General features: G+C 48.1%; 1 protein-coding gene across 5 annotated transcripts in view; it reads right to left on the minus strand.

Moving 5' to 3' along the window:
- DAPK2 (death associated protein kinase 2) overlaps positions 1-3,064 on the minus strand; it is a 53,816-nt gene extending 50,752 nt beyond the window's left edge. For 3 of the 5 annotated variants that reach the window (XR_012996203.1, XM_076348411.1, XM_076348407.1), the window contains exon 1: positions 2,708-2,767. The gene's annotated coding sequence lies outside the window, so the exon portion shown is untranslated. Of the gene's footprint in view, positions 1-1,705; positions 1,758-2,707; positions 2,768-3,048 lie in introns of those variants that run through there. The other 2 variants (XM_076348410.1, XM_076348409.1) reach the window with 2 other exon arrangements.
- Positions 3,065-6,906: the final 3,842 nt, after the last annotated feature.

Consider the following 6,906-nt stretch of genomic DNA (forward strand, 5'->3'; position numbering starts at 1 on the left):
GAATCTGCTGCGGTGATTTTTGGATCAGACCAGAGCTTTAAGACCTCCAAGGCAAGATCTGCAGAGGAGAGAGCCTTCTGTGTTCTTTCACAGAACATGCCATGTCTGTTCCTCAACCATCCCATGTTGGGGCCAGCTCTTCTATATCAGTCTCTTTGCTCTAGAATTCCTAGCACCGAACATTTTAATATGAAGGCCAGCTTCTACTCAGCATTCGTATTACTTATGTGTTTTCATAATGATACTCCATTTAATAGTATATGTATAGTATATGATACTTCATCTTTTACTCTTGTATCCAACTCTCCTTTACACATTCCAAATATCACAAAGTAGCAAAGTATTGTTAATCCTATGCAAATTATTTTCCTACAGACATGTAACAAAGCTGTAGCAAAACCAGAAATAGAATACAGACCTCCGAGATTCCAGTTTCAGGCACTAGAAACATGTCCTGCCTAATCTCTTCACATTCCTAAGTTGTCATACCAGAAAATCGGATCTTATTTACCCTAAGAAATCACACTGTTTCCCATTGTGAGCTAAGGCATACTTTTAAACACATGTATTTTATATCAGTACAAACCCTAGATGTAGATATTCTTATTCCAGTACAAAAGTGCCTTTTTAGTGCAGCTTGTGCTGTGTGTAAAGGAGATTAATCTAAAGAAATCCACTCTTCTGAAGAGGGTGACAGAATCCACCTTAAGAGGAGCAGAAGAAAGTAAGTTATATTTCTCTTTTTTAAAAAAGGGTTCCCTGCATTGGTAGGTTATTACCCTGTCATCACCAAATTATTTGACAATCAGTGACTGGTCTACACATGTCAAACCCATGATAAATGTCCACCTACCGCTGAATGAGAGCAGGATTATAGAAAACAGAGGTGAAACCATTTTCAAATGACTGAGGTAACAGCCAAATAATCTTACTTTCTTAAGTACACCTGACATGAGTTGAATCACTAAATCCTTTGCCAAACTCAGAAGCATCCCCTGTGGCATGTTTTTATATTACAAAACAATAGTTATACTAAAGCAAAACCCAAAACACACATTAGAACAGATCAAAGTAACAACTTCCCTTATAAGTTGTTTTTTAATACTGAAAAATGACCAAAGCAATTTATAATCAAAACTGCACTGTTTTAAATTAGTAATTTGAAAAAAAGACCCTCCCCCCAAAAAAACCCACCAAACAAACTCAAGTGATATTGTCTTCCAGTTTCGGTGCCTGAAGCTAAAACGAAACAGATTTTTATAAGCATTAAAGTGTTTTCCTCTTTCACCTTTCTCATCCCCTTTCTTTCTCTTCTTTTTTGTCCTAGAAAAGACTAAGCAATTCCAACAGCAAAAAACAAGTAATTTTTACCCTCTGGTTTCAAATAAACATAATCAAAGCACAATTAAAAGTTGTATTAATTTCAGCAAATCCCTATTTTCACCTAAATATTTTCCTGTCAGAAAACAACAGCCTAAAAATTTTTCTGTCAGAAAACTGAGGCAGCTATTATTACCTGTGTGCCTATAAAGGACACAAAACACACCCAACATCCGAGCTCTTCAGTCCCATTATAGAATCACTGCTCCTGCCACTAACTCTCAAGGGATCCCCTTCTGACCTCCCAAATTAACTCTGCAGTAATTAAATGCGTGGTGAATAACCAAAGACTGCATTTCCAAGCCTCCACTTCAAGCATACGTACCAAATGCGTTAGCTCTGCAGCTAATTACGGCTCCCCAGCAGACAGCTAACTGCGAGGGCTGCCGCTGTAACTGATCCCAAAGCCCTTGCATGCTTGAGCAATGAGCTTGGTGCGAACGCCTCGACAGACAGGGCGCAGGGGAAGCCCGCAATGCCAGGCATGCTGGCATGGCATTACAGAGCCCAGCTCCCCATCCCTGAGGCGCCTTCAAGGATTATTACTGCAGATAAGACATATCACTGCCCCAAAGTCAAGTGAGATCTAGCCCATACAATCTACATTTCTTGCACAAGCAGATAAAGGACATAGGAAAGTCTGAAACCTATGAATGTTTCAGAACAAGCATCTCTAGAGAGGGTCAGAGTTGAGCTTTTTCCCCCATGCATTAAGCAGGTGAGCATGCGATTTTGGTCCTTTTGCAGCCGGTGACTGATCAGCCAAAGCAGGAGCAATTGCCACACATTTCCACCCTCTCATTCACACCTTTGTTCTTGACTGTCCTCTAGAAGGGTGCAGGCCAGGACAAACCAGCCCCCGCCACGCCGCAGCACCCTGGGGCCCCCAGCTCCCTGCCCAGAGGAGCAGGTGTTAAGAAACCTACCAGATCCCAAGTGAAGCTGTTTGAGGGGAAAGACAGGATAAAACTTATGGATAAACATGATGAAGTCACACAGCATTTGCTGAACAACATCAGTAAGCTGAAGCGTGAACCCAGGACCAACCCTCCCTTGATAACTTTGGACAGAAACAATGCCAGACCGAGCGGCGTGTAACACCGACGGCATACTTTTGGAACTACTGCATTCCCCAGCCCTTGTGGGACCTGCCCAGGGATAAATGACAGCTGCTCACTGAGCAGATGATCTGGGGAGCTGCCTTTTACCCCGGCTGACAGCTGCGGTACAGCTGGCACGTACAGTCTGAGATGGAAACACCATTAAACATGCTGTGCGGAAGGCCACCACCCGAGCACCTCTGACAGACCACTGCCACCAGACTGACCTGCGGGGAGGGACCCCACCGCCCAGCTGCTGAGCCCAGGACTCGTCCACGACACTGAGGAAGAAGCGGCGGCGAGGGGCGGCCCTGGGGGCTCCCCAGAGCCTGACCCAGCCAGATGGGCTTCACAGCTGCTCTGCTTCAGCCTCTGAACTCCAACGCAGGCGGGACGCAGAGCGGGAACACCACGAAAGCGGCTCAGAAGCCGACGGGCGGCGCAGGGGGAGAGACAGACGAAGAGAGAAACAGGGAGAGGGGGCCGACGCCGAGCAGGGGAGGGGAGCCCCCGGCCCCGCGGAGGGCTTCGGGCGCCGCCGGCTGACGGGGGGGCAGCGCCCACTTACCGCCGGGCGCGGCCCGTCCACGGGGCTCCCTCCGCCGCTGCCTCGGCGCGCAGGGTCCCTGCCAGGCCACCCCTACCGCGTGTGCCGGGAGGAGGCTGAGGGGGCGGTGCCGGCCGCCGGCGCGGCTCACCGGAGGAGCCGCCGGGACTGTGCCGGCCGCCCGCCCCTGGGCGTGCGGGAGGGAGGGGCCGCGGGGCTTCGCGCCCCGCCGCGGGGAGCCGCCGCATCCCCTCGCGGACCGCGGCGCCCAGGGCGGTCCTGTGGGGGGAGGGGGAGGTGTCCCGGGTCCCGCCCGGCTGCCGCGGGCCCCAGCAGCGGGACGGCCGCTTTCGACGCTCGCGGAGCGGGGCGGGCCAGGCGCGGCTCCGGCCGGAGCCCGCGGGCAGCGGGGGCAGGTGCGGCGGGGGATGCGGCCGCAGGGTCGGACCAGCGCCCCCTACTCCGGAAAGCAAACATGAAATAAACCCATTTCACGGCGCGGGTGCAGGTGCGTGTCCCCATCCCCGCGGCGCGAACGCGGGTTTTAGACCCTGCAAAAGTGGCTGGGACCCCGCGGGGCAGAGCCCGCCTCCGCCCCCCTCCCCTCCCGCGGCCTGACCAGCGGAGCGCTCCCAGACGGGCAACATGACGTCCGCCCCGGGGGGAGGCAGATGGTCACCCGCTTTACAGAAAGGAAAGGGCGGGACTACTCAGAAAACCGCGCCCCACCTCGCCCTTGGGGCCCAGGGCCACGCCCCGCGCTGCAGGCAGCGGCAGGCTGCGGCCGCGCACCTGGCTGAGGAGCTGCCTCCGGGGAGCAGGCAGGAAGCCAGCGCGGCTCAGCGGGGTTTCTCCTCCAGCCGGACTGGACGAGTAATTCACTCGGGTGTCGCCACTGAACAGGCACGGGTTGCTTGCCAGGCATCGGCCCCTCCTCCTCCTCCATGGTAGCAACTGGTCCAAAGGGTAGTAAAGAGCTCATATTGTCCCAGGTTTCAGCAGCAATCCTATACAACAATACAAACTCCTTATTTATTCCAGAAATCAAAAGGCCCCACATCTCGAAAACAAACACTGTCCTCACTTGTTTATTCAGTTGTGCTCCATTTCATCGATGGTCAAGCTGAGTCACTCTGCAAAGAGAAGAGAAAGTTTAATTGAGGACACATGGACAAATGTAATGGCTGCCTGACATTGCTTCAACAACACTATTTTGATATGAAGGTATTGCCTGTGGGCAGCCCACCACAGAGCAAATAACCCTAGCACTTGGCATCACCACAGAAGTAACAGCCCTGCATTCCCACATTGGAGATGTGGATATGTGCTTGGTCAAAGAGAGCCTTCCAGACCATCATAGCGCTCCCAGGCTGATTAGGGAAGATCTCGGAGGCAGGGCCTGATTTCTTCTGCTTTAGTAGATTCAGGGTATATGAAAACAATACCAAGGAGGTAAAGCTGAAGAGGTGAATTCATTAGACAGGCACGTCATTGGCATAAGCCTTGTTCTATATTCTGTACAAGCCTACATTGTTTATTCTGTGGTCTGAAACTCAACTTTACCCAGTGAAATTCCCTGTTGTTTCAAGAAAACACTGTGACAGAGAGAATAGCGCAGGTTTCCAGTCCTCACTGTGGATCTCAAAATGCATTAATATGCACCACTACAACAAACATTTGCAATATTGTTTTCCAAGTTGCCCTAGACCAAATGTTGGCTACCAACGATATCCTTTAAGACAGGAGAGTAAACAGATAAAGACATTCCCAAAACCTGTAAAACTAGATTTTCTCCCTCTTTATTTGGCAGACTGTAATTGCAATAAATAGTTTGGTCTCCTTAAATTTCTTCTGGGCAAGTTAATATCCAACATTTGTTAATGAGGAATGATGTGGTAATGTTCACACCTTCAAAATCAAATATAAATGCCAGGCTGCCTTCACTTTCAATTCTCCATGCGGTTAAGATAACACAAAGCTATGGCAAATTATCATACATAAATAGGCAGGCTGTTTCCATTGCAATAAGTTGCAAAGATAGATGAATTTAAAAATAATTTTATACTAGGCAAGTGCCTAAAGGCAGTGCTTTTTATTACCACAGTTAAAAAGAAACTTGGCTTCAGACTTGTTCCAAGTCAAGAGGACTGAACCGTGCCCCTGCTCGCCTGCCCTGGGAGCAGTGTTCACAGCCCGGGAGTTCCACCCAGCTCTCCTAATTCCAAAAGGAAAGTGGCTGCATCTGATATTACACAGGGTGGAGGACAGGAAATGGGAGCAATAGTAAAGGTTTCGAAGGGCAGTGGAAGAATTCAGAACCCTTTGAAAGGGAAATAGATATTTCATTCCTCACCTTTAGTTCTACAGTGATCACGTGACAGTCACAGCAATCCTCCTACAAAATTCTCGGAGGAAAGGGCACACAAGGAAGGCCACCTCTTTTGTTTGCTCCTAGCTGCAAGGAAGGGGACAAAACAGCACGGTTTGCCCTGAGAGGCCACAACCGCTTTTCAAATCAGGACAAGCTCTCCCTAGACCCTGAATAACCTCTATTTGAATTTAGTATCTGACCGCCAGCCCTGCAAGGTCTCCAAGAAAAGCAAGGGTAGAGTGAATCTCATCCCTGATGCCATGTCCATAGGGTTTGCAAGACAAAATACAGCTCCTGCATAAGTAAGAAATTTCTCTTACATGGTTCTTTAGTTGTTCACCCTTAAAACACCAACTCAGACTTCTTTGTAACTTCTTTGGCAATCAGGGCAAAAGCCTTTATGTGCATACAGGACAAGAATGGGAAGGAAAACTCAAAGCTGAGTAGCGTTTGAAGCAGGCAGCACAAGTGAACGCTGCAGCATCTGCTAGCCATGCATTTACCAGTCTCCTTTAGGAAGTGATAAAGAAGGAAGCCCATACCTTATTTTCCAAAGGGGGAGTCCCAGGCTTAAATACCAGAAAAATACCACCTGCATTTATAAAAACAGGTAAATAGCTTATTTCACAGTTTAATTGCAAATCACAGTGCCTGAAGACATCACTGAGTCAGTTCATCAGCTCAAACCTGAAGTCTTGGAGGCAGCTCACTGCAAAAATATAACTGTTTTGTACACACAGAAGGTACACCTCATTTGAAACACATAGACAGGATGCTGTCACTCAAGGCTAGGAGTATCTTAATTAAGGCCAAAGTCATCTTAATTTCCCAGGTATATTCTAGTGTTCACTGTTTTAATTACTTCTCTTTACAACACCCCAGACTAATTTAGGGTAGAAAACAGTTTTCTTATTGAATAACTATATGGTTTTTTAATATCACATTCAGTATATAGTCCCGAGTTCTGCTTTCTAGTCTAATCCTCTGAAAAGCTAGCATTGTAGATGGGTGTAACTGTAGAGAAGTATGGCTTCTACAGCATAGTATCATTATGAAAATACCGCTCTACTAACTTGCTTGTGATTGAACCTTTTACCTTCTTTTCCAGGGGGGGAACTTCCAAGGCAGAGCACACCCTTCCTTTGCATTATCTGAGTGAATGTACTTCATGTGTGGGAATTCTTAAAGCTTCAGCACTACATGGATTCTGCTTCCAGTGAGGTCAAGGAGCTGCAGATAAGGAAGCTATGTTTAGCACCTCTGAAAATCCCACAGCATGAACACCTGATATATTGTAATACCAGCAGACTTCAGTGTGTTCCCTGCATCTCTGAGGCACCCAGAACAGAGTGAGACTCTGCATGTATTTGGTCTCAGTTCCAAGTAGACTGGAACTGCATATATCCTTTCTAAGTTAATGTGTTTCTTAGGAATAAGGTATTTAACAACATACATCAGCTACACATCTCAGCCACACTCGCATCCTTGTTGCAATTCCACTGAGAACA

Source organism: Aptenodytes patagonicus, chromosome 10, assembly GCF_965638725.1.
Source record: "Aptenodytes patagonicus chromosome 10, bAptPat1.pri.cur, whole genome shotgun sequence".
Lineage (NCBI taxonomy): Eukaryota > Metazoa > Chordata > Aves > Sphenisciformes > Spheniscidae > Aptenodytes > Aptenodytes patagonicus.